Source organism: Struthio camelus, chromosome 3 (assembly GCF_040807025.1).
Source record: "Struthio camelus isolate bStrCam1 chromosome 3, bStrCam1.hap1, whole genome shotgun sequence".
NCBI classification, from domain to species: Eukaryota; Metazoa; Chordata; class Aves; order Struthioniformes; family Struthionidae; genus Struthio; species Struthio camelus.
In genome coordinates, this window is record NC_090944.1 from 81,634,681 (window position 1) to 81,662,077 (window position 27,397).

Here is a 27,397-nt window from a genome sequence, read left to right on the forward strand (position 1 = left end):
CAATGCTGTATACAGTACTGTGCAGAGAGCATAGCATGAGAAGTATTGGTTGTACAGTCAGAGTTCCCAATGAAATCACCAAATCCTCTTGTTTCTAAACGTTGTCACAAAAGAATGGATTCGGCGTACAGAATCCTGGAGAGTAAACGCTGAGCTCCCCAGCTCATCCCGTGGCAAAACCGAGGCGGAACATCGACAAAACAAATGGCTCACAACTCTTTTTTTCACCAAAACTGTTTTGCTCTCAAACACGTAAAAAGTGTAGGATTTTTTCAAGCAATGTAAGTGAGAAGATTTATACGAGGTGCGTTATCCGGGGTGATTACATTTGTCATGAAATTTACGTACGCGTAAAAGGCTTAGAAAGACAATAGATATGCTTGAGGTTAGGATCCATCATCATATCCTGGGGGACACACTAGTCTATATATTTAGCTGATGAAAACTCTGCTACATATGATTTCCTACACCACCTCCACTTAAGATCAAACTGACCAGGTCTTATGTAGGAATCGCCCCAGATTTAGCATTTGGCCTACCTAAGGACCGCAGAACTTCATCCTTTAAGCAGATGTTTCATCCATACAATATTATACTACTAAACATTTGGAATGAGCCGAAAATCTTCTTTCAACTCCCTGTCATCCTAAAATTAACAGTGATAACCCTTATCCACCTAAATACCTGTGCATGTGAGTTCACAGATTGCACAGCTGGACAGTGTCACAAACTTATTAAATAAGTGTGCCCTTAACAGAGGATTAAAAACAAACAAACAGGGACAAAACAAAAAACCCAAACTATATACACACTTAATAGTCTCCAAAATCCTTTATAAATTTGCTGTAAAATAGAAATATACTCTCCAGAAGGGAATTTAAAGTAAATTAAAGCAGCCTGAAAAAAAAACCTCCCTGTGTTTTTTCAAACAGGTTACTCAAAGTTAATTACCTATGCTTATCATCATTAAACAGTTGGCTAAAATAAATACACAGACTAAGATTAAAAGCTTGCCAAGCTCGCTTCCAATGCTTTTCATTGAATGATCCTATACATACTGTTTATGTATTTGTGAATATCAAGAAAGTTTATAAATCAAATTCCAGCTATCCAGTGATTTACTAGTAAAGTTGATTAAGCCTGGTTAATCACACAGAGCATGAGTTAAATAGTCACATGAATAAATACAATATTTACTACTATGACTTATTTCAAAATTTAAGGAAATGTCTTCTGCAAATTCTAGGTTTTAAATAAATGGGTTCATATTACAAATTCAGGGTATTGAATTGACACCCATGTACTTTGGGGGCGGAGGGAAGGGAGGGAAGGAGGAGGACTGAGTTAACATGGAATTAAAAACATATATATGCAAGAGGACTTAACCACGAAAATGGGGCAACTCAGTGAAACGTTAGTGAATTAAAACTAGTAATCTCAGAAACAATTTTGGATTTTTATTGACCTTTGGTAGAGGAGCTAAATAGGAGCAAGAAAAAAAAGTTGACATAATTTTATTCCTGGGTTTTCCTGTCCAAATTTGCATTTATGTAAGTACAAATTTCCTTCTGTAACACAGACCAACATTGTTTGCTACTTGATCTTCTAAAGAGGTTAGAACCTTGCTTTTGTGTCATCACAATTCAGTACCAGAAAGCGTTTCGCTTAAAGATACCTGCCAACATTCATTTCTCAAGCATTTAACGCAGTGACTGTGTTCATCTATTGAACATGACCTATTATTTCCTGCACAAAACCAAACAGGATTCAAACGGGTATTGAATGACCTTGGCTTTTTTAAATAATGGAATGGTAGATTAAAAGCTGGATCATTCAATTGCTGCACATGAAATATGGAAAGACTGAACTTTTCCAGTAAATACCCTAGCTGTAACAGCTGTCTGTTTCAAGAATGCATTTGGGCAATCTAAGGCAATTTGACCGCTACCATCCCACTAATGGATTTTTCACAGATTTACCAATTTAGCAGCTCTACAACACAACAAGAGATAGTAAGGGAAGCCTGAAGATGGAAAAATCCATTTTCAAAATGCTATCATGAAACACTTGTCACTATCTCCAATGATTTTCAGTAATAAGCAGTCTGAAATGCGTTGCTCTTTCATAGCTTCTTCTGGATACCATTTACAGCATGTTTATAGGATCAGAACAGTTGAGCCAGATGCAAATATGGCAGTACTAACACACAACAGCCTTCAACATTTCCCCTTAGTAGTCTCCATAATTAAAAAAAAAAAAAAAACCCACACACTTATAAACTGAGGTCAAACTAGGTGACCCACACAACAGTATCGTAAGTGATTACTTTAAAAAGCACAGAAATCCATAGATTTTGTTTCTAAAAAGCCCAATTTATTCCCTCTCCTTAATGTAAATTGGCTCACCCCCGCTGCTAAAAAATTATAGAAATTTTTTTTTTTTTTGAATTCCACATTTTTCTTCGATGCTAGTCATATCACCAAGTAATCAAGGTACAAGTTTTCTCTTTACATAACCTGGACAAACTTGTACCTTGATTACTTGGTGATTGCAAAGTTAGTAGAAGGAGGAAAGATTTATTTAGAAGAAATTTAAAACTGTGCTCTTGCTCTCTGTAACATACCAAATTTTAAATGAATTAAAAACCAGAAGACAAAGTTTAGCACCCCTTTATTTATTTATGAAGTTCCCAATTTTAAGCTAGGAGGGAAATCTTTGACAACTTCTATTAATCAAACCAGGAATGTAAGCCTCTCCTCCTTCAGTGACACCCAGCAGGACTGAAGGACTGATGTAAAAAAAAAAAAATCCAGCAGCATTTAGGGTATAAGCTTTTTTTTTTTTTTTAAAAAAAAAAAAAAGAGAGAGAGAATGTAATTCTTGCTCACTTTCTAAACAAATAGGCTCCACATTAAAAGAATCTTTGGGTTACTGAAAAAAAAGACAAAAATGGATAATAAAAGGACCTTATAAAAACACTTCCATTGGACACTTCCAAATGCTTTTGTGATATAATTATTGATATAACTTTTAATTATCCTTGAACCTTTGACTCAGCTATTCTAGTAGTCTACGTGGTACACACTTAGCATTTCTGAATCCATCACTCAAAGCTTCATTTTTTGCACTGTAAACTACTGCTTACTCCTCTAACCACTTTTCATGGAACTCCCCAGTAACAGAACTTGAAATGAAATATGTGTGCATCCAGAACTTGTGAATAAACACAGCTATACTGTTTATGTTTCTTAAGTAAGCAAGCAAAACTCTTAACAGTAACCAAAATTATTCATATCTGTGACCATGCATTTTCACATGCCATAATCAGCCAGGGCCACCCAAATGGGCATAGTGGGAGGTCCTAGTTCAAGAAATTCAGTGTTCCTCATGGTAGACTGGTTTGCCTGTAAAATCTTGAGCTGTTGCAAACTGCAGATCAGCTTTAACTTTATCAAAAAATAAGACTTCAGTTCCTTTAAACATGGGATCCACCCAGTATCATGCTATAGCTGAACTCCTGAAAAAGCATTCAAGCTTACTGCACATCAGTGACTAAAAGATGTTTTTAAAAAAGCATGCTCAGGAAAAATATGACTTGTATTTAACAGACAAATACAATCCAAGTATCTCAAATTAACTGTACTTTGCTAAAAATATATTAAGTATTTTCAATTTATTCAAAATAACTATTAATTGAAGTATTGTTATTTTCAATTTTAAAGTTCCATGGAATATTTTTCATTAGAGAAAAGACTTCTTCTGTTCCATTTTTATTCTCCCAGCAATTTATAGCTGTACTCTAAAAAAAAAAAAAAAGTAGTTTGAAAGAAACTATTGTTAATCATAGCAATATTTACGGTCGTAACTATGGAGTCAAAGTATGTATTTATGTTGAACAACTAACATCACTAACCAAAATCTAACCTGAAACTCCTCCTCTGTGTCAGAACACTAGCCCCTAGACTACATCCCTTCCAAATAGCTGGAAGGGATCATCTTTAAAGTTGATTGGATTTCTTCAAAAACTTCTCAACATATAGTGCATTAAACAGACACTGCACTTTCTGATTTTCCAGAGGCACAATCGGCATCGCTACTATTAAGATCTCCTTCTACTGTGGCCACTTTATATTCCTTTAAAATCCTGTATTTCACTTCTACAGTCAGCCTTTTACAGGTTAAACAGCCAGTGTTTTATGAATACAGATCAATATATGTAAACAACTGAAACCTTTAAGTTCCATGTTACACACTGTGCTGTTAAGAGTAAAGCCAACTGCTGGTTTATTGAAGCGGGGGGAGGAAAGAGGTTAGTTCCTCCTGCTTAATTAAAAACAACAACAACAGTCACCACCACACAACACCACTGTATAACACTGTGGGTTGGGAGAAAAGGGGTATTAGTAGTTTTTCCTCGCAAAGAATGCCACACTTCTCAGGTGAATGCTAAAGGACTTTGCACTTTCTAAAATGCAACATCATTCGCAGATCCCCAAAACCAGCATTCATGAAAGTCTCAAGTTACAGGACGAACTCCGGAATCCAAGGAAGGCTATGGAAAAACTCTCATCTACATTAATACGACCAGAACTTGACATTTGGCTGTTAAAGACTGTATACATCTTCGTTAAACAAGAAGGACATCCGTCTTGGATCTAGTTTTTGCCGTTTGTTTGCCTACAAATCCCTTCTGGACCAGAAGCATTGCTGCTCTGAACCCCATGAGAATAGCTTTGATCCTGGGTCACATAAACCATAAAAATGAGTTTATATGCTAACACTAACACAATTCTTTCACATGAACTAAGAGGTGACACTGAAAGAAACTCCAAATAACACAGAGGGAAAGGATAGAAACAAGGACACACAATACAACATACTATCAAGCCTCAGTGCTGCTTCAATTCTCCACCACCCCTAAGTAATCTTAAACAGGTACTGCTGTGTTAAAGTGTTATTTCAAGTTAATATTTATGTCTTCAAAATAGCACGGAGTTCTAATGGCTCCTTTCATTCCCTTCCAGCAGAGGTCTGGATGTGGGGGTGAAGGACTGCTTCCCTGCTCCACCAGTCCTCTCCTTCAAAGTCCTACAAAGATCTCTTGGCTTTTTTCCCCTCTACGTCCCAACAAATACTGAAATGTTCCAAGCTGTCTTTTGTAAGACGCCACATATTTCACCGACACTGCCAAACCAGGTCACCCGTGCACCTTATTTTCCATAGAGAGGCCAGTAATAGTGGCACAAAGACAACTGCACCAAGAGACGAGCCAGTCCAAACAAGACCATCTAAGCTATGTTAGCAAGAAGGTGCAAAGCCTCCTTTGCATGTCACTTGCTCTATCAGTGAAAGTCATCGTAATATCACCTATCTCTTCCTCCATTCTTTAAAATGGCATAAGGCTGCAGCATCCTCCGCTTCTAGGCCTAATCTTTCAACTAGAAATCCTAGTTTCTGGGCCTAATCATTCATATTGCACCAGCAACCAAAAAACCCAACTCTTTCCCCTGGAGTAAAGACTGAATCACAGAGTTCCCTTTACCACCTTCATTCTGGTTTACTGTTAAACGCTGTATTTGAATCTGAAAAAACATCATAAATGTCCTACTATAAGGAATGAGGTGTCTGGCTCCTCTGTGGTTAAACTGCTACACATACATCATCTCTTTCCTCTCGTCTCTCCACTAGCTCTGAACCCGTTCCCAGTGCTACCTCAAGGCTTTGGTCATGGTTTTTCAAACCCACTAACAGATCAAGTTCAGCAACTAATCACTGTGTTACAGTCTGCAAGTCAAGACAGTGTACTTTTACAAAGTAATAGAGGATACGAGATCTAGGAGGGAACATGACAAAAACTTCTTCTTCAAGCTTTGTGTAGAATGAACTCCTTGAAAAGATGAGACTTATTCAGCATTTGACCAGTGTCCAGTCACACTGCAAGACTTTTTACTTAACACATACACTGCCACTGTGCCAACTGAAACAAAGACGACACCTACCCCGCAGGGCCATCGCTGAGGAGGAAGAGAAATTACAACTCAGTTGATGCTTTTCATCAAATAACCTGTATACTCTCCAGAATCCTTGCTGAGCCTAAGTTCAAAGCCTAAACAGAGAGACGGCAGTTTCAGATGGTGAAATACATATATTTACTTCTGGTGCATTAACCCAGTATAAATCACAGGAGGAGGACCTTGTCAGTTTTGCAGAAGTAGTAGCTTTCATCCTCAACATAAACCATTTCTGTGTAGGTTGCATGGAATTATTGTAGCATAAGTAAGCACTAGTACTCTTCTTTCTGTAAAGACAAACTGGTAGTGCATATTTCTGAAAATATCACCTTTTACACATATAACTTTGTTCACAGTTCAGCTCTACATCGCATACTATCATGCTGTACTACAGCAAGCCAGTAAAAAACAGCCTATTGTCTCTCCTGTGGTGACATTCAATTGTGATAGCGCCTCTCCCATCTGGCTTTCTAATGATGCTGCACCTCTGAGCTATCAAACCACTGGTTCCAGCAAAGCTCCCGCAGGTGGCACTAGCTACTCCTGACAATGCAACACAATGCTCAGTTTACAGACAAAAGAAAACGTTCATAGCAGAAACTGCTTATCCTTTCTGGTCCATATGCCAAGCAAGTGCTAAAAATCCTTACAATCTGCAGGTGTATGTGAAATACTGCCCAGCTTTAGAGTCTGGATTCGGGGTTACATAGTCTGACAGCCAAGCCATTATCTCACCTTTTGCCTATTTCAAAATTGTTATCATCAGAATAAATCAAAGTTCCTATCTAAAGCGCGTTTATACAGTGCATTTAAACTCAGTGGCCCCACACAGGTCGGCCACAGAAGTTACCCCTGCTACTCACTCCCCCTCAAAACTCCACAAACAAAAACACCACCTCCATCAAGAGACTGCATTTCACCTACACACAGTAGATCAGTCCCTTTGGACACTTGCTCTTGACCCTAAACTTGAGAAAACAGACCGACTTGGGTGAGATGGTTCAGTGTAGGATGTTCCCAAAATACACTTTGAAGAGTAAAAAACAAGGACAGGCAGGACAAGTAGATCAGTCCCAAAATATTTAGAGACTTAAAGGCAAGCCCTAGCATTGACTGCGCAAGCACAGCAGTAGCTAGCTACTGCTGTGCAAGTACTGCTGTCATACCAGAAGATACTGCTGTCATATACTAAAAGAAATCTGTTCCTTAAAAGGCAGATTTAAGGAATAACATCGTGTACTGCATTACATCTAGTTACTCCATAAAAACATCCAACAATGTAGTTTTAATTACTAAAATTTACAAAAATGAAGACTGAATATTTCTACTGAGCGCTCACTGCATTGTTTCCCGATTTCCTCTTTTAGATAATATTAGTTCCGCTGTTAAGTGCTATTTAAGACCACACGAAGAAAACCAAGTTTAAAATTAAAACCTGCAACAAAACCACTCGAAGGCCTCAGCACAGACAAGAATTAGCACAGTCTGACATTTCCATCAGCCTTTTTAAACTAGAAGAGCAGTTTGGTTTACTTTTAGTGTTGGGTAAATTGTCACTCCTCAATAACGCGTGTAGAAAGTGCTGAACTAGCACAAGAGGAGGCATTATGCACATACACCGCTAAGGATTTTGGGGCGCAAGTCTTCCCATAGCAAGAACAGTCACACCCAGACCCAGAACCATGTCAGTTGCCAGAAGAGCCCATATGACTTTTATAGCAACATGAAATTTGTTCCTTGATAAACTCTGCGATACCGTACGGACTTACACAGTCACTGCACCCTGTCACCAGAGGGAGTTACAAGCAAACAGTCTCTAGACATCAGGTCTATGACTGCACTTGTCTCCCCACCCTTCACCCCACTACCACACACACACAGCCCCCCCCTCCGCTCCAGTTAGGTGCCTTGACTTTGATAGTAATGCCCTGCTCCTGAAAAAAAAACACCAAAAAAAAACCCATCACCCCCCAAATCCTGCCAACCTACATTTGGTGTTTTCACTGGTCACCAGCATTTCCCCTTCTTATGAGGTGTGTTTTCTCGTAAGAAAACCTTCAAGAAAAACTGCAGATACCTCCATTTCCAACAGATTCAACAGTGAGGTGCACAATATAAGCCTCACTACTAAATCAAAAATTGTAGGTTAACAAAAATAAAATGAAAAAGCTCCACACCTTCCATAGCTGGATTTGCAGCTGTCAAATTTCAGCAATAACAAAGGTTGCTTTATAGTGCACATGGTTAAGGAAAGTAAACTGAAGAGAAAAAAATTGCAGCGTGGATATCGAATTACTCAAATTCCTTTTAAAGCTCTGAACTTTGCTACAATTAGCAAAGACTCCGATCGGGCTAATAAACAATCATGCAAGTGCACATGCAAAATTTCCCTCTTTGGTCTTTTGCACATTCGACTCTCTGGTGCTCAGCAGCTGCAACTTCACACTCCGCATTAGGGGCAAAGGGCTGCTGCTGTTCCAGCCACTGCAGTGCATGAACAGGAACAAAGGGGGGGGGGGGGGGAGACAAAATCAAAACAAAATACCAAACAAAACAAGGGCAATAACCTAGCATCCTAGTAGTCATTTTGTAATTCCATTTCTCTGTTAATGAGACAGAAAAAAGAACCCCTGGAAAAAAACAAAACAATGTTATTTCTGCTATTTCTGCTATTTCTGCTATGTCTGGAATAAATGAAAAAGAGCCCCTGATACTTGCTTTCACAGGCCTCAAGGTCTCCCGCAAATTAGTTCACTATTACAAAAGTTGTGCGGTAGCACTTAAGACAACATTCACTTTTTGCTTGATCCCTCTACTTAGGGTATCACAGCATACTCGAATTTGCACAACGGTAGTCTTTTCCATTAATCATTTCACCACAGGATCAAATAGCAGAGGAAATAAAATCAGAACAGACTGAGGAAGCAAAGTTATTATTGAAGTACAAAAAATCCAAACACAGCAAACAAGATAAATAGCAGAGAAAGTAATTTATAACATGCAAAGCATTACATGGACTTGAATCCATTACTATAAGCTGAAGAAATATTACAGTAATGGATAAAAGTACAGACTCCAATATATTTGAAATATTTTCTTATAATGGCAGAAACATACTTACCCTTTCTGCATGCATTTCATCTTCTGACACTTCCTTTTCACATTCACATTCCCACAACAGAAAGTTTCTTGAAATCCAGCTACACTGCTTACCATCACACTTATTTTATACAGAAAGAGAAATATCCTTGCAAAGTTGGCAGTCGTGTTATCAGATATATATTATGCAAGGCAGCCTTTCTCAAAATCACAGGACTACATTTTGAAAAAAAAAAAAATTTTTTTTTTAAGTAGTTCTATAGCCCTCTTTACAGTTGCAGAGAAACTCTTGGTGTTTTGAAGGTTAATAGAGAAGATCAATATCTATAGGGCAAACAAAATGCACTTGTATTTTTATTTTGTGGAGGCCCAGAGTCAAGACACTGAAACAGGGAAGGAAGTTTTCCTAAACTCACATAACCAGTCTACAACAAGCCTTCAAATTGCAGTCATGAACAGCTTAAGAAATACATAGGGTGCATTCAGGACTCAAAGTCTACAGAACAACCTAATGCTTTTTAAGAGTACATCACCAATGCATCCATTTCAAAGTAGGCTGTTTTAGGGGAATCTCTGCTCTCCACTTAAATACATCTTTCTGAAAACAAAGCTCCCTAACAATAAAACAATTGTTATGCATCAGCATGTGTTAGGCTCTTTTACCTCTTGTATAGGGAAGCCAAATATTTTACAAGCACTTTATTTTTAAAGAAATAACTCTGTATCTCATTATGGAAAAAAATACAGAACTTCCAAAAGTAAATCTTTCTCATGAATGACAAAATGTTAGCATTGTGCCGAAGGTCCATTTATTTTGTTAAAAATTTTCCTAAACAAATTAAATTCCAAGTAAACAAGAGAGAAAGATGTTTTTCCCCTCAACTGTAAGTTTTTTTTTTTTTTGAAAAGCTAGACAAAAAGGTTTCAAAGAATGTTTGGCTTGGCATTGCTGACGGTAATTCACAAGAGAGAAGCCTTCTGAAAACCATGCTAATGGGTAACTGTCACTTTACACTTGGATCTTCACTATCTTATTTTTCCTCCCTAACAAATGGTGACTCCATTATGCTTTGCAAGTAAAAGACGGATACAATTTGACTGATTCACTGCAAGAAAACAGCTCCTACAAACCTGGCTTATCTGTTTCCTACAATTACAATTGACCTATATTACTGAGCCAACTACTGCATCAGCTGAAATGAGGGTTTAGATAAGGTCCTTATAATACTAGACAAATAATACTCAGCTGGCTTTTCCAGAAATTGTCATCTGAACTGCTAGCCAAAGTACAGCTGTGTATTACAAAGTTACTTACATATACTTTGTAAAACACATTTTTCCCCTCACAGTCATCAGAACAAGACCATATACTTTTTGATTAGGGTAAATGTGATTAATAAGAACTTTTGAGATTTTTCTTTTCATCATAGAGTACATAAAATTAGGAAACCAACACAGCAAAGATCAAAATATTCCATGGTTAAAACTTCCAAAATTCTGACATGTTCCAGTTATGCAAATGCTGATTCTGGCTGCTACCCTGATTTGCTTTAGGCAGTTGACTGGAAGACCACTTCATGCTTCTTCTACTTCTCCTTATTTTAGGGATACATATGTGTGTGCACGTGTGTGCGTGTGTGTGCACGCGCGCGTGTGTGTGTTCACACACACAAAAAAGGAAACAAGGACAGACTAAGAGCACTCTGCACCTTCACTTGTAATTTGTCATAATGAATGGCCTCATAACTCAGATTAGGACATTTCCTGTAAAAACACTACATTATTTAATCAAACCACTCCAACAGAGTGCAACTGTTGAAGTGTGGCTTGAAAATAATATATTTTCTAGAGCCAAAGTTTGCAGTTGTCTACAGAACACTCTGACTAATTGTTACAGGGAAGCCAACGCCCCGTCTCTGCATATTAGCTTTGAATTATCTGTCCTCAACTCAGCAGAGACCTGTAATTGCATGCTTAGTTCCATCCACTTTTATGGTATTTAAATGCATATGCATATTGTGGAATATGAACTACTTAAATGCATATGCATATTGCAAAATATAAATTAAAGATTAGATTTATGTTTATAGTGAATTTATATATAAACATACACAAAAACTGTGATTTGCCAGTGGTTAAAGAATATGTAACTGATGATCCTTAAATATGACTAGAAAGAGAAAGGAAATACGATTTCACACATCTGTGATCAACACAAGTACTGCTTAAAAGGCTAACACAGTCAAAAGCAAAACCACACACAGTGGAATCTAAACAGCCACAATTTCCAAAAGAATTTGGATCACCATTTTGACAGAATAAGTTGACCTGAACTTCTGAATAAACTTTGTTGTTGTTGAAAATGCAGGGTTCCTTCGATGAGGAAACTCCCTAATACCATAAACGTACAAAGTTTGTATCTCCAACATGCTTTCTTAGAAAAGCTGAATTTATTACTAAACACTGCATCGCCAAATACAGACCTTTACTGGACCCATATGAGAACACTAGCTTCATTCAGAAAAAAACATATGGGGGGAAAAAATAACACAATTTACAAATGTTATAGTTGGAAAGGTGATTTCCTTTAGTTGAATGCCTTTTTTTCCTCCTTTCTACACCAGCCAAAAAGACATGGTTTGAACAAATCAGTTGTTTGTAAGTAATTCTCAGCAACTGTATGGAGTCTGAGCCATTGTGCCTTTTGACAGGGCTTCCATTTACCTTCTCAGATACTAAAATAAATAATTTAGACCTAGCTTTCAATCACAGAAGCAAAGAAACATCGAGTTTGAACTGAAGTAGTGGTCATCCGACTTTACTTGATGGACAGCATAAAAAAGAGTATGCAAGTGTAGAGAGTCTTTTAGGGCTTTGTAAGATTCTTGAAAGAGCTCTATTACTCAGTCTGTACCAAAAGAGACAACCTCCCCCACCCTGTGGGCTGCATATTGCTTTGAGCTTTCAATAAGATAAGAGAAAAGTTATCCAAAATCCTTTAGCAGTTTAGATTTAATTTAATTTCAAGTAAAAGACAATGATTTGACATCAGGAAACGTTATGCTTGAATACAGATTGCTAAGGGGTAGTCAGTGAAAAGCTTCCATTAACTTTACAATATACTTTTGGAATGTGTTAAGATTTCAAAGCTTTTTTTTTTTTTTTTTTTTTTTAAATTTCTTCACTAGTAGTTCCTTTCACCCAGGAAACAAGCTCAAATTCTCCTCTCTTCACCTTCTCCACCTCAAAGGGGTCTGGACCAGGGCAGATGAAGGTCAGCTTTCTTATGATTCCTTTTTAACTACACTGAACGGTTGAGCTTTCTCTGCTAAGTATATAAAAGGCGAATCAAAAATAATCATGTGCTGAACAGACAATTTTCCCTGCTCTTGCTGGGATGTCAGAATTACCATTACTATACAAGGATGCCTTACTTCCTACATCTTCCTAGTGAGTAAAATTTTATTAGTGTGAAAGATATATCATGTACGTACTTTAACAATGCCAGAAGGCATAAAGGGTAATTGGGTATTCCATTTACATCCTGAGAAAGAAGATTATGGAAAAGAACAAACAACTACATAAAGAAATTGGTCCCCCTTAATTAAGGACATTAAAATCAATATAATTCCTCAAATGATGTCAATATTTACTCTACCTGTGATACTCATGTACTGTATTAAAAGTCTGGAGGAAGAAAAATTAATTTCAACAAGGGACTGTACATGAAATCCTGTAGCAAAACCTGCAATAAGAAACCATCAGACATATTTCTTTCTGGGGCTGACTGGGTCATTTTTATAACATGCATTTCAACTGTTTGGTTCCAAAGACAACTGAAATTCATGACTTATACTGCAGTTATATATTGCGTTGCCAGCAGGAAAGCAGTGTAACAGAGACGGGTACGAAACCCAGTCTTGCTAGCTCTACTTCAGTTTATGTAAGCACAAAGAACAAAATCAGGCCACAGGAATAAGACTGACAACTTCTGAAGTACCTTTCTTTAAGGGCCAAGGCTTTGTATTTCACTGGTCATTTGATCTAGTACTGGAAATAAATACAAATAAGGAGAGAAGAGGGGAGGAAAAAAATAAAGAGAGAAAAAGAAAAAAGATCTCTGAATAGACTTGACTAAAGTAAATATTCAAGGAGATATTACCCAACTCAGTATCAAGGGCTTCAGCCAAACAATTTCCAAAGCCTTTTAAACTCTCAGCATTAAGCCCAGTGAATTCAGATGAAAGTTTCTTTTCTTCCACTTTTAAGGGAAGAAATACCTTAAGTGAACCTTCTCCAAAACATCCTCCTGAATTTAGTAATAGGAGGACAAATACAAAAGCACTGCCAAACTATGGAACCATAGATATATGTGTTCATATGCACCTTTACGATTTATTCAAACATTAAGTACTGACTTGCTGAGGCAAAACCACAACAGTATTCCAGTAATGTTGTTTCAAGTTATATAACTCCATCCTTGGTACACAAAAATCCTAGTACTTCCACTCTTGTTTTTTACTCCACGTTTTCTATGTGGAAGAACACCAGCACACAGAGCGCATACTAACGACACCAGATTTCAACTGAATTCAGTGAAAGGCACAGCTAAGCAGGAACACCACCTGCCTGTGCCTTGGCCGCGAGATGAGGTCAGCACACTCAGTAGGGCACAATAAAAAAGCCCCCTCTGCATTTCAGACGGTCAAAGGAGGATATTACCACAAAAAGCAGGCAAACGTCCCACCTCATGAGCAAGAGAGGCTCTGCAGCCCTCTGAGCCTTATTAAAGGAGGCAAGTAGGTGGAGAAAGCATTTGCTTGCCTTAGATTTAACCTATATTTTATATATATATATATATATATTTTTTTTTTTTTTTTTTAAAAACACTCCCCTCACCACCTCCTCCTCCCTGTCACTAGCCCCATAGCCTGTACCGCTGGGAACGCTGCATCGCTGGAGTGATCCCACTTTTTGCCTAACAGGTATTCTCAGGGCCTGCTAAGTGCCCTGCCAGGGCACGGTGATTTACAAGTGCCGAGTCAGTTCCATAGTCTCAGTTTCTCTATAAGTTTTTTTCTTATCCTTGGTCCCTACCTCCCCCATCTTCCCCTACAAAACAAACAAGCCAGAAATTCGCTTTTAAAATAAGTTACAGTGATACTGCAGAACGAGCTTTCCACACGCCAGGGACTGGAAAGTCTGCGCAGCGGAGAAATGCCGACCGAGGAGCAGGTTCTCTTGCATCAAAGGAAAAGTGAACCTTGATCTTCCTCACAGCGAAGACATGCATAGGCTCTCTAGACCAACCTATGGATTGATTCCCTGATGCCAAATAAGGGCTGAGCTCAAGCTGCAGATTTTCATCAGTGGAGATGTGAAGGCTATACTTAAATTAGCACATTAAATATGCCCAGTCCTGGGCACCAAGGCCAGCTGGCACAGAACAGCCCACATCTATGTTAATGAACCGTCTTAAGCTTCCGAACCAGGGTGCATGAAAACGGTCTCTCAGTGGCTGAACTGGACCAAAGACTGAACTGTGTCTGGAAAGTGTCTGGGGAGAGGGCTAGCTGTAGTGCACCAAAATCATGCCAGAAAGTGTGACTACTGTAGACAATCATCTTCTACTACCTGGGAACAGTCCCAGTCCAATCTGAATTTACCAGTACAGATGCAGCTTTATAAGGATTATTCTCCTCTCCAAGGCCACCTATGTTCACAAACTTTGCTGAAATGTAGTTGCTTGGAGGATTTTACTCTTGCTTGAATTTGGTTACAAACTCCAAAGACTTACAGAGTTCTGAACAGGAGGGGGAGAGACAGATGCATACACACTGATATAAAAAGCATAACAGATGCACGCACACACACCCATGAGGCAAGGGAGCAGAAGGTACACTTATGCTTACATTACTTTTCCCCTTCTGCATATGCCATTGACAGGGTTCACTTTAGCCTTTCAGACCTGACCTCTGAAATGGTTCAGATATAATCCTTTCAATAAAGAGCATAGCTGTTGCAACAGTCGGAAACACTTCTCCAACATCTCAGCTCCTGCTTAGACCAACTACAGGAAGATACTTCCTTTGACTGTGTAAAAAGGAGATGTCCCAGAGGCAGAGTTCAAAGGCGGCCGCCTAGCTCTGTCGTAGCAACAGCAGCCAAAAGAGGACTTTTTCCAGACATCACCTCAGGGAACACACAAGTCTGAGGTTTGATCAGTCCATATCACAATGGCAGGATTATACTAACAACATTGAAAGCAGACCTTTACTGGAAATGAGAGTTTTCTTTTTTAATCAAATTCCAGTACAGTTTGAGCAAAAGCCATTAGAGTTAGGAAAGAAGTTGCAATGTGTCATAATTATACAAAACAAAGGCCAATTTTTTCAAAACTGATTAGTCATTCTGGCATCTGACCTAATTTGTGGAAAATAAGTATTTGGCATACTTTGCAAAGTCAGGGCACTTCAGCTCAGGTTGAGGTATTCAAAGCTACCAGCTATTTCTGAGAGTCTCAGGCTTAAATGTAAGAAAAGTTTTATCTATTTTAAAATACGTATGCATAAAAAAAAAAAGTGTGGTGCTTCTGTCAAATAGTTCTTAATGTTTGGCTTTCTTTTCAAAGTAGGATGAAATAAAATGGGGAAAAAAGGTTTGGAATATGTAATGCCCAGATGGCTAAAGTAACATCACTTCTATATTTCTTCTAGAATTACTTTGTCTTCTCTCAAAGAGAGTTGAGTTTGTGTGTAAATTTTGCCCAAAGCTATCTAGTTAATTTGTTATAAATTATAAGTACTCCATTTTAACCAGTAATTATAACTACCAACTTCAGATCTCCAAGACTGAAGATTCAGCATATTTCTGTAAAGAAATAAATGTACCTACTTCCCTTTTCAGAGAATTGATTACAAAAATGTGTTTTCCCATTTTCAACTTAAGCATGCATTCAAACTGAAATAGATTCACTAGTTGGTTGCATGTTTTGGAAGGTTTTATTGTAGTTTTGCTCTTCTCCCTCCCCCCAAGACTCTATCAAACATCCATGTTACCTGATATGTCAGTGTGCTCAGATTTCAGTCACATCATACTTAATAAGATTATAAGAATGTATCTAGTGAAGAGTTAAAAAACTTTATTTCAATTGAAATAAATGAAAAAGATGTGTCAATAGCAAGAAGGATACCGTATAGACTCAGAAGTGGTAGCAGATTGCCTGCGTCTTCCCCTATGCCTTATTATGGCACAATGGTTGACACCCCAATTTTCCTCCTGGCTGCTTTCATCCGTCTCAAGAGGGCTGCATTCCACAGAAGCTTCACGCATGCACTACCACTTGTATGACGCTTTTGAGGCTCTTTAGGATTAAAAATGCTATATATAAAGCAGAACGGTATCCTAAAAGTGGCATGCACATCTATTTCTGCCCACATCTAAACAAAACTACAGCACAGTCATAAATGTGAACTGAGGAGTACATATATTGAAAAGCTATTCATATTTCTGGCAAACAATTTCTGAGTAGGTTCCCTTACACGTGATGATTCATGAGCATAGTACTACATATTAAATGGGGTTCATTAGAAATGGAACAGCCTTAAGTCAAGCAATCAGTTACAGCAATAGGAAACATGGCAAGTAGAATACGGGTTAGTGAGCTGCCTTGTGCAGTTCCAGAAAAGTAAAAAACAAAGAGAAATCCCCAACTTTTCATGACGGGGGAAAAAAAGAGCCCATCAGAAAACAAACACTTGGGATGCCGGAAAATGGACAGCCAGTGAAACTGGCTAGCGCATGTGGAATTATTTCTATATAAATACAAACTGCAGAATTGCTAGCTTTGCACAGTTCCTTGTACGCTATTGTGCCATGATCCAATATGCAATTAGCCAACATATCACTTAATTCAGCTTTGCTAAGAAATATCTTCCCTCTCCCCCCTTAAGATTTTATGTATCATTCATTAGGCATTTTTAACAGTTCCCAGACAACGTTCACTGCAAGTGACATCCCTCTGGTTGTCACCCTTTAATGGACCAGGTAACTCTCAGCCGTATTATTCAGGAACACAGTTAGTGTTCTGCCTTCCCTTTACAGACTGCTGCATTCAATGCATGCTGGATTTTGACGAATCCAAAGAAAATCTGAGGAACAGCAAGTCAGAGAATTTGTGCCCAACTCCTGCTACATAAACTAACATCTATTATTAGACCCCCTACTGTAACTGTCTATACTGAAGTACTGGAAACAGTTGTTAGTTCCTATCTTTCAGACTGTACTAGTGTTGCTCATTCAATTAGCACAATAAACAATCAATTACTGGTCTGCTGTAAGCTGCAGGATTGACTAGCAACTTATTGAAAGCTATGTAAAAGAAGAGTCACAGCCTGAATTCAAGATGTTAAGATTTGCAAAGATGAACAGGATTATCTTTATGTAAAAGTAAACCTAGATAAGTCTTTCCACATTCCAAAGCTTCTAAATTTGATGAAACACAACCAGTCAGGGAATGCACTGCTCCCTTCTCTCCCTGCCAGCCAGCAGAGCCGCTAGCCATCGATGCCCTTCTCATCACTTGCCTCTGCTTTTATTCCTTCCCCTTTCACACTGTCCTGCTTCCCAACAGGCCTTCGTTATTTATTTACTAAATAGAGGTTTTATTCTCAGATAAAAATTTCTCTTGTACCTCCTCCTGTCAACCCACATCTTCTTGTCAGCTGCTGTGATTTGATTTTGGACCCTGCTGAAACTGATCTGGCTCATGAGAGAGCAGCTCCAACATCGGTGCGTGGTTGAGTCTGTCTCCCGTGCTACCCCCCACTCTGTTTCTGCAAAGCAAAAGCTAGTAGAGCTGCTGCAGAAGCCTTCCCCCCCTGCCCCATTTCCTTTTGGGTAATGGCAGAAGCTTTAGGGTAGAGAAGCAAAGTGGAAAAGAAAGCAGCAGGGCTGAAATTGCATTATTTTCTAAGTTAGAAGGCAAAATATAGACTATGATAGCTTCCCTGAAAGTCATCAGGGCTACAGAATTATGCACAAGGATTGTTAAAATATTTGGGCTAGGAACTTTGTTTTCAGAATATATGTATTTTTATACATATCTTATTGGTAAGTCTGAGCCTGCTGCTGTAGACCACAGTGAAAAAACCATATCCAAACAGCATAAATTAAACACCAATACTTTATATAGAACATGAAACACGCTTCACAAGTTTTTCCTCTTTTAATTCATTCTATCAAATCCAAACACTGTGGACACTGGCATCTTCAAAACATCTATCATGAACAGATTCTTTGAGAATACAGATTTGCAGTGCTAGATTAACACACGAGAATCATCAAGGGAAAATGATATGCTTACTTTTACTGATAAAGATCAACTGCAGGAAGTACATCACTCCGTAGATAATAAAATATTTATATCTATTTATATACAAATGTATATTTACGTTATGCTTTCCACATGCCCAGAGTGAAGTATGGATTTTTCTATCAGTACTGCCAATTTCAGTTTAAGGAAAACCCCCAAATACTAATCTCATTTCCAGCAAGCCTGCAACAGGCTTGTCTCATTCACCTTGAAGACCAAAAGCCAAGTAATCAGGTAAGGAAACTGCTCATGCAGGGCAATTCAAAAAGGAAACCGTACTGTCTGTGACCAGACAGCTATTTACACAAAGGAATTTACTCAAGTATCTATATCCTGGCACCTGATAAGGACACAGATAAAACAAAATATGATTTGACAATATCAAGAAATGCACACTGCTCTCAGTGTTGAAAGGCTGTAAAACAGTTTTATGAGAATTACTACTTCAGGAATTTAAACTTCATCTTAGGTTGCAACCTGGCTGCATGGAACAAGCAGTCCCGTTGCACCACCGCTGAAGTGCAACAAAGCTCACGTGTGGGGCTTCTCCAGTCCCTAAAGTGGAAAACACAAACAAACACACACACACCCCAAAACAAAAAAAAAATAGTTGTTATGCCTCTCATCTCTTCTGCAAGACAAACCACAACAAAAAACAGCTGTTCCCAGGACTGCAGAATAACTGGAGAACAGAAGATAATACTGAATGATGAGTTTGGTTGGTAGGATTCTGTGCCTTTCTGGCAAATTAGCCACGGAGCACTCAACTCCTGTGGCAGAGCGGGCAACTTCCACCCTGCTCCCTCACAGAGGCCTCTCACACCTGGTAAAATGGGGCCAGTGGATCTATGACTGAAATGATCATTTTTCCAAGGAAAAACAGAAAAACCAAAACATACCACAAGGCTGGGGAAGACAGTCCTCTCACAAAACAATTATTTTCCTTATCTGAATTGTATGCTTTCACCCCGCTTTTGTTTCTTTGTTCTGTGCCTATTACTATTAGCAAAAGCGACTAACCACAGTTGTCAGAATCTCTTAAAGTCTGCTGGCCTTTACCAATGCAGCAGATGGTCATTACTCCACACTCCCCACCCTTGATCATCATTAATTCAGGAGCAAACTAATTAACGGACTAATCTTACCCAATTCATAAAGAACCCATTGTCCTATCCAAATTAATAGTGTTAGAGCTTGTGTTAACAGATGTTCTTCAGTGAGACAACAAGATTTTAAATTATAATATACAGTTTAATATCATTTGTCATAAATATTGATGCATGAGGCAAATTTTAAAACCATAAGCTTATTCCCAAAATAAACACAGAAAAGCTTGATCACAGTTTTGTTTTAGATTCTAGACAGAATTGGCAGAACTCCTTCAATTATCCTGAAACCCATTGGATCAAAGCTCTCTACTCTGAAACTGAAAGTGGTGCAAAAGTCTTTTGAAAGGCTTCACTTCATCACAGAGATTATTAAAGCCTTGACACTGGCGCTGTCCAGAGAGGCAGGCAGTTATGGTACCTATTACATGAGACCATTCAGACCCAAAATAATAAGAAAAAAGGACTCGAATCAAATTTGTAAGAATTTAGAATAGGTCTTAACTTCTTTGATGAATCATCAGTGGACATTTTAATACATGTCAAATACATGTTTGCAGAACAAAAAGGAATAACGTGAAGATTTTGTCATGAAAAATAGGCAGACTGTTCACAGTAAAAGTAAGGAAGAAAATCTTGATCAGTATGAACAATTTCCTTAAAGGAACATCAATACACAAGAAGCAACTGGAAAACTATCCTTCTACCTCACGGAGGAAAACAAAAGAAGTAGAATTTTGAAAGCATCTGTGCTCTTTGTGAGGAAAAGGTAGTGAACTTCGGAAGACTAATCAAAACAATAACCAAAAAAAGCCCAACTCCCAACAGAACAACCCAGAGGGAGAAAGAATTGTCTTTAGTTTTAAGTTACATTGCTACTCTTGCGCAGAACTGGTTCACTTTTTCTTACAGTCCTGTATCTCAGAAAGTTCTCTTGCCAACAGTTTTGTTGAAACCAGTATGTTTGTGTGAAACATTCTGTTTTCAATAAATTGCCATTTTCCAATAAAATATTTTTTGGCTGAAAATCTCTTAACCAGCTTCACTTACAAAATCATTTCTCAAGTGTAACATTTCACCATGTCCTATACCTTTACTTTTTTAAATGGGTACACTTTAAAGATGTACCCACAAAACAAGCAACACTAGCATTCAAACCTATATGTATGGAGGATATTTTTTCTATCTAGTTCCATGCAGCGGAAACAAATATAAAAATTATACATTTTATGGTTTTTTCTATTCTACCTTGAAAACAGGATTAGAAGCCATACCTCTAGTAACAATCTCCAGCTGCCATTTAACCACAAAAGACTCTCATACCAAAACACAAAATACCAACTGGCTTTACTAAGCGATTTCGCACACCTAAATTACTGTTATGTAATATAAAATATAATTCAGAATGGATTTATCCTTGAACTACAGCTCATAGCAATAGCTGAAAGAAAGAAGTTAAAGTTGAAAGACTGGGGGCAGCAGGGGGTTGGATGGAAATACACTCTTGGGAGGTGATGGGGAACAAAGGAAAAGAGGAATGACCATTAAATAACAAAAACAACAAAAAAAAGAAAAAGGTAAACCATAGTTACTCCTCCTGTAAAATTCCATACTGGAAAATTTTGAGTTACAGAAGAAACTCATGAACAAAAAAACAAAACAGCATTTGAAGCACTGTACTTATGCAACTACAGAAAAGTAAGCAAATTGTGTTTTTTTTTTCCATGTATTAAATATTTTCCTCAAATTCCTACAAAATGTAACTAACAAAAATATTTACAAAGGGTGAAGTGGAAAAAATCTAATTCTCCCAGAAGGAAACCAGATGTTTAATATCTTCAAAGCGATGCCAATGCTGATAAAAGCAGTAGTTATTTTTTGTTTTAGCAGTTGAAGTTCTTGCTATAGTTTCTTTTACTGAACAGCTACGTACCACAACACTTTAGCAAACATCTGCCTCAACAGACCAAGTATTTTTATGTTTTCCTTAGGATTTTCTTTTGTGTGTATAGCAATCAATGCATCAATGCTCAAGCTGAAGAGCTTTCTCTGAGCAATATTCTGTAAAACAATAAATAGTCCTGCAATAAGAGTCATCCATGCATCTTTAACTCAGTATGAAATAAGTCATATCTGTTCCCAAAGTCAGGATTCCATAATAAAAAACATTCTAGCAAACTTCTATACAGCATTTTGGGTATGATTAAGCCTTGCAAATGTTCAAGTGTTTATCACAAGTCATTCGAGAGGTGAGATGCAAGTCTTAAGTACTGCGCTGAGGTACTACATTGCAAAAATCTCAAATTAAGGATTTTACTGTGTTTCTTAAAATTTACCTTCATATGCTAACAGTGTCCCTTTAAGAGACTTATGAAATGGAATTTACAAACACTTGTGCAAATAGATTTCAACTGATTCTATGGGTTTATCCTGTATTACTTGGCTGGTGCCATGACTAATATTTAGCTACAACATAATGCTTGCCAACAGATGCAAGATAAGTCCAAAATCCTATGGGGATGGACTAAATGTTTAAAAGGCTTTGGAGGCATGAACAGGCTCTCTGTGCATCTCATTCAGAAAGCAAAGGATTATTTTAATTGCTTAAATTACCCTTGGACAAGACAAGATTGTTAGATAAGTAAATAAAACAAACCATCACAGCCTTACAATTAGAATGAAAGGGAGGGGCCCCTTGAAATTGTTTGTACGGTCCCTGTTTTTCCAGAAATCCAAAAATTTCCCATTTTATGACTTTGATCTGAATGTACATACACATTTCATCAGTAGTTCATCTACATGCATTTGGCTGGAACAGATATAGTAGTGCTGAAAATAAAAAATAGTTCACATTTGCAGGGAAAAAGAGCAAGCAGTAAAAGTTTAATCCTAACTACGCTGGATTATTATGCAACCGATTACTCTTTATTGTCTGCAAACTGGGGATAGAAGTCAGAGCAAAGGAGGGATCACATTCTTGATACAATTTTTATGCCAACACGTAAGGGCACATATATCACTGGGCACTAAGTGCAGCATGAATCATTTATGTTGTTGTGAATTTAGTATTCATCTCTGTTGATGAGTACAGCATGGTGTATTCTTATTCACTTTTCTTGTCTCTAGTGGGTCATATGCATCTGTTTTTTGCAAAACACATTTAACTTAGTAAAGGCTATAAGCTTCCAACCAAATAGCATCTTATAGATGCAAAACTGTGTCTCTACACCTCCTCTAGTTATGTGATGGAAGATCACAAGGCAAGAGCAAAGAAGCCCTTGCAATAGCCAGCGACAAGAAAGAGGAAAAAACAGCTTATCTGACATACACCAGAAATCCCCTGGGAAGAAGACAGCACTTGTGCCGGTGCACTAACTCCAGCTGACCAGCCCCGTCCAAGCTCAACATAAACACCGTCAGCTAAGGCACCAAAACATTTAGACCATGTAAAAGCAGACTACTGGCATCTTGCTTAAAAGAAAGACTGCAATTAAGCACGATGGAGGCAACAGAAGGAAACAAACATATCACAGAATGGTGGAGGTTGGAAGGAACCTTCGGAGACCATCTAGTCCAACCCTCCGGCTTAAGCAGGGTCTCCTAGAGCACACTGCCCAGGACTGCGTCCAAACAGCTGCTGAATATCTCCAAGGATGGAGACTCCACAACCTCTTTGGGCAACCTGTTCCAGTGCTCAGTCACCCTCACAGGAAAGTTTTTCCTCAGGTTCAGACAGAGCACAGGAACTGCCTGTATTTCAGTGTGTGCCTTTGCCTCTCGCCCTATTGCTGGGCACCACGGAGAAGAGTCTGGCCCCATCCTCTTGACGCCCTCTGTTCAGATACTTATATGCATTGATAAGATCCCCTCCTCAGTCTTCTCTTCTCCAGGCTGAACAGGACCAGTTCCTTTAGCCTTTCCTCACCGGAGAGATGTTCTGGTCCTTTCATCATCTTAGTAGCTCTCCGCTCACTCCAGTAGCTCTATGCCTCTTTCGTACTGGCGAGCCCAGCACTGGACACAGTACTCCAGATGTGGCCTCGCCAGGGCTGAGTAGAGAGGAAGGATTACTTCCTTCGGCCTGCTGACAGTGCTGCTCCTAATGCATCCCAGGATACCGTTGGCCTTCTTGGCCACAAAGCACTTTGCTGACTCACGGTCAACTTGTTGTCCGCCAGGAATAAACAATAAATAATAATAAATAATAAAAACATAGAACAGTGTTAAGTGGTAAGGACTAAGATTTACAGAGCTCTTTCAACTAACAATTATTAAAATACTTACTGCAGTAAGAGAGAACAAAAAGGTTTCCCGCAGACACACTCTAGGTTTGCACCGAGGGCAGCCACTGACTTGCGCCCACCTCACTTTCACTCACTCCATTCCAGTACGAGAGTCGCTAAGAAAAGCGTACCCCATTTCATGCCAGTACCAAGCTATGACACACTCCACCACCATCTTGTACCTAATTCACTCATATATTTCATTCTCATGTCTCAACTGCTTCCCCAAATATTTCTCTTCCCCACCTCCAATCTTCAAGTCACCTTCTGCTCACCCTCGCCCCTTTCCATACTTCACTGCCCCTCCATCCAGCACATTTCCTTCTCCACACTTTGTAAAACCAGGCAAGGAGTGTCCACTGGCTCCATCCCCAGGCCCTCTCCAGGAAGCCAGGGAGGCTGAAGCAGAGGAAGAGCTCCTGACACCTGTATCTAAGGATTGCTAAGCTCTCCGCGGAGGTTATGCTGCAACACATCAAGCAAAGATGTCCAAGCAGGAGATGGAAAAAGATCCAATGGGCTTAAAAACTGCACCCTAGAAAACGTAGCAAAAGCAACATGAATGTTTCAACCTTTAGATCCTTGCTATACGTGCTATTTTGTTTTTCGCCCTTCCCCTAGAGGGAGTCATACTCAGCATCACTTTGAAGTGTTACACCTACAATGCAGTTGACTGCACTGTGAAGACACGACTCATCACCTACACTGCGTAATCAGAACGCAATCCGTTCCTGAAGTCTTTGCAAGATGTGTTTTTTTTGTAAAATAGACTTATTTGGCAAATACAAACAAGTTATTCTGCTCCAGCTTGTGATTTGTTTTTCTATTCTGGCTACACCTGTGACAAGGGAACAATACTGTCACATGTCACCCATATCCCCTCTATTAACTAGTTCTGAACAGGGAGGGGAGGAGGAGGGGGGGGGAAAAAGTCTTCAAGACAGTTTCACTGCTGTACAGGATGCTCAACAGAAAACAACAGATGTGCAATAATCACTACTGCCCATTCATTTCCTTTATGTCAGAAAGAAAGAAGCAGCCATCAATTAAGAATTCCTATCTACCGGACACAAAAGGAAGTATACACTTTTCCTTGATCATTTGACGGTAACAATAGGAGATGTCAAGGGAAAAGACTGACCACTTTCTGAGCAAGCATAGGGGGAAGACAGGGGTGAGTGAGCTTGTGCTGGCAGATTTTTAATTAAGTTACAGCTGAGTGTTTTTTTTTTGTTGTTGTTTTAACATCTTCATTTTTTTTCCCCAAGAAAATTCATTTTGACTACAGAATATACAAAATTCTAATTGCATTTTCCTTGAATTTGTCCAGGTAGTTCTTTTCATTTAACCTTTTTTCCCCACAGCAAAAAACCCCTAGAGTGAACAGACAAGATGGACAAGCAGCCTCTGGAAAAAGATGTTTTATCAATTAACAAGGACATTTTTTGGAAAATGGTTTTATCACAGTTTTTATGAAGTTAGTCTAGATGTACAAACTTTAGCCTCCCAATAGGCCACTAGCATAAACTGTTCGGGCTAGTGTTTAGTCAGATCTGTGGACACTTCTGTTAAAAATCATGTTCATTGATCAGCTTTGTTATTCTGAACTGGAACAACAGCTTCAATAAAATCGTCAGTAAGAAAATACCCTAAGAATGCACTTTGTGTCTATTGTGGTCTGACTGCAAATCAGCAGCAAAGAATTTTGAGGAAATTTATTAAAAATTGCTAGCCTTAGCTAAGATATTGTATCCTAATTTAGTATGCTAAATTAACCTCTGAATATTCCCACGGATACTAAGGCAACTGCCCTAAGAACTAGGTAGGCGTTGTCTACCAGAACCACCCTTTTACAGCCCTTCACATCACAACCAAATCCCTATTCTCACAACATACCTCGGCTTCATCAAACCAAAAATAGAACAGTCTTATAGAAAAGCTTACACATGGGCATGCGTCATTCCTCTCCACCCCCATGCAGCTTTTCAAGCTCGCATGCCATTACAGACATGGCCTAAACAAAGCATTCAGTGATGCACGAATGCTCAAGGAAAATTTTTTTGTTTTTTAATTATGTATTGACCTTCAGCATAAGCAAACTGCGTACTAAAACACATCCTGAATTCCTAGAACAAGTATGTCAATCTTATGTTTCTTTCTCAGCCAGAACAGAGGTCATAATTTTAAGAGCTGCTGAAGCCCACATTAATTAATTCTTTCCAAAGCTCAGTGCATTCTAAACACCAACTTACTGAAACAATTATAAACACAATATTGTTATATAAGCCAAATGGGTAATAGCAAAATATAAATGTATTTCATAAAATAGCTTTTTCCCCACCCCCACCTCCAATTTTTTTTTCAGAATGCAAACATTCTGAAACCTTCAGACTCAACTCTGGCACATTGAGCAAATTTAGTAAAATTATTGTTGGTTGTTTGGTACAGAGCTAACATCTGGCCCCAAATCTGCCCAAATGATTAGGCTATCCCTTTTATGGGACATCACTCATCATACTTTGATTTTCTTTCTTTTTTCCCCATGAAATTAATTCTGTATTATACACACTTCATCTGGTGCTTGAACAACCTATCCCTTTAGTAAATACACTCCCACACTCCAGTTCTGTTAATACAACAGTATGTTTGTCTGCCACGTTTCCCAAAGGACTTTAGGAAATCCTCTCCTCCTTTACATCATACACGTATAAGCCACGTTATCTCAGCTTTCAGCAAAGATATTATTTGAGACTGACATTCCATTTTAGCTTTTCTGTTTATCATGAAAACGCATTAAAATCACCACAACCTGAAGCACGGTCAAGCAGTAGATTTGAAATGAAATGTGTATTCAGGAGGGAAGGGAATTTGTACAAGTTACTCACTTGCTAAGGTCACCAGGTATATGCTTAATGTGTATTTTAATATGTGCAAATGTCATGATAAATAAATAAAATGTTTTGCTGAGTAGAGTTTAGAAATATATGGTCCTTCCACATCTGCAGACAAGAAAATAAGCTAGTAATTAACTAACAGCAAATAACATAGGCAACAAACGTATTCATGTTAGGTCATACCACTTTTTAAATGTATATTAAAACATGCAATAAATTATTCAAATCTTGCTATTTTAAGAAAATACTGAAGAAGAATTTCTGTTCTTTCCTCTCTCGGCCTCTCCAAAATGCTTTGCTACTTACACAGACTCTTATCCTTTGGATCCAGGCAGTAAGATCTCTCTAACATATATCAGACGTAAGCTTTCACTGAATGCTATGCAATTCTACTAGTTCTTATCTATTAAAAGCTATGCAAGCTGAGTATATGGGATCTGTCATATAATTACCACCATCTTAAAACGGCACAGGCACTTGAATACAACTGGATCATCAACACATACTACAAAAATTTATAACAAGTCCTTGTATCAGTAGGAAAGAATAAATGTTATTACTTAGTGCTCTAATATAGCATACTAGTTGTTAAAAAAAAAAAAAAAAAAAAAAAAAAAAAAAGAAAAGAAAG

General features: G+C 38.3%; 1 protein-coding gene across 2 annotated transcripts in view; it reads right to left on the minus strand.

Annotated features, from left to right (window-relative positions):
- The window catches only part of PLEKHG1 (pleckstrin homology and RhoGEF domain containing G1), a 145,896-nt gene that overhangs the window by 105,451 nt on the left and 13,048 nt on the right, over positions 1-27,397 (minus strand). The window lies entirely within an intron of this gene.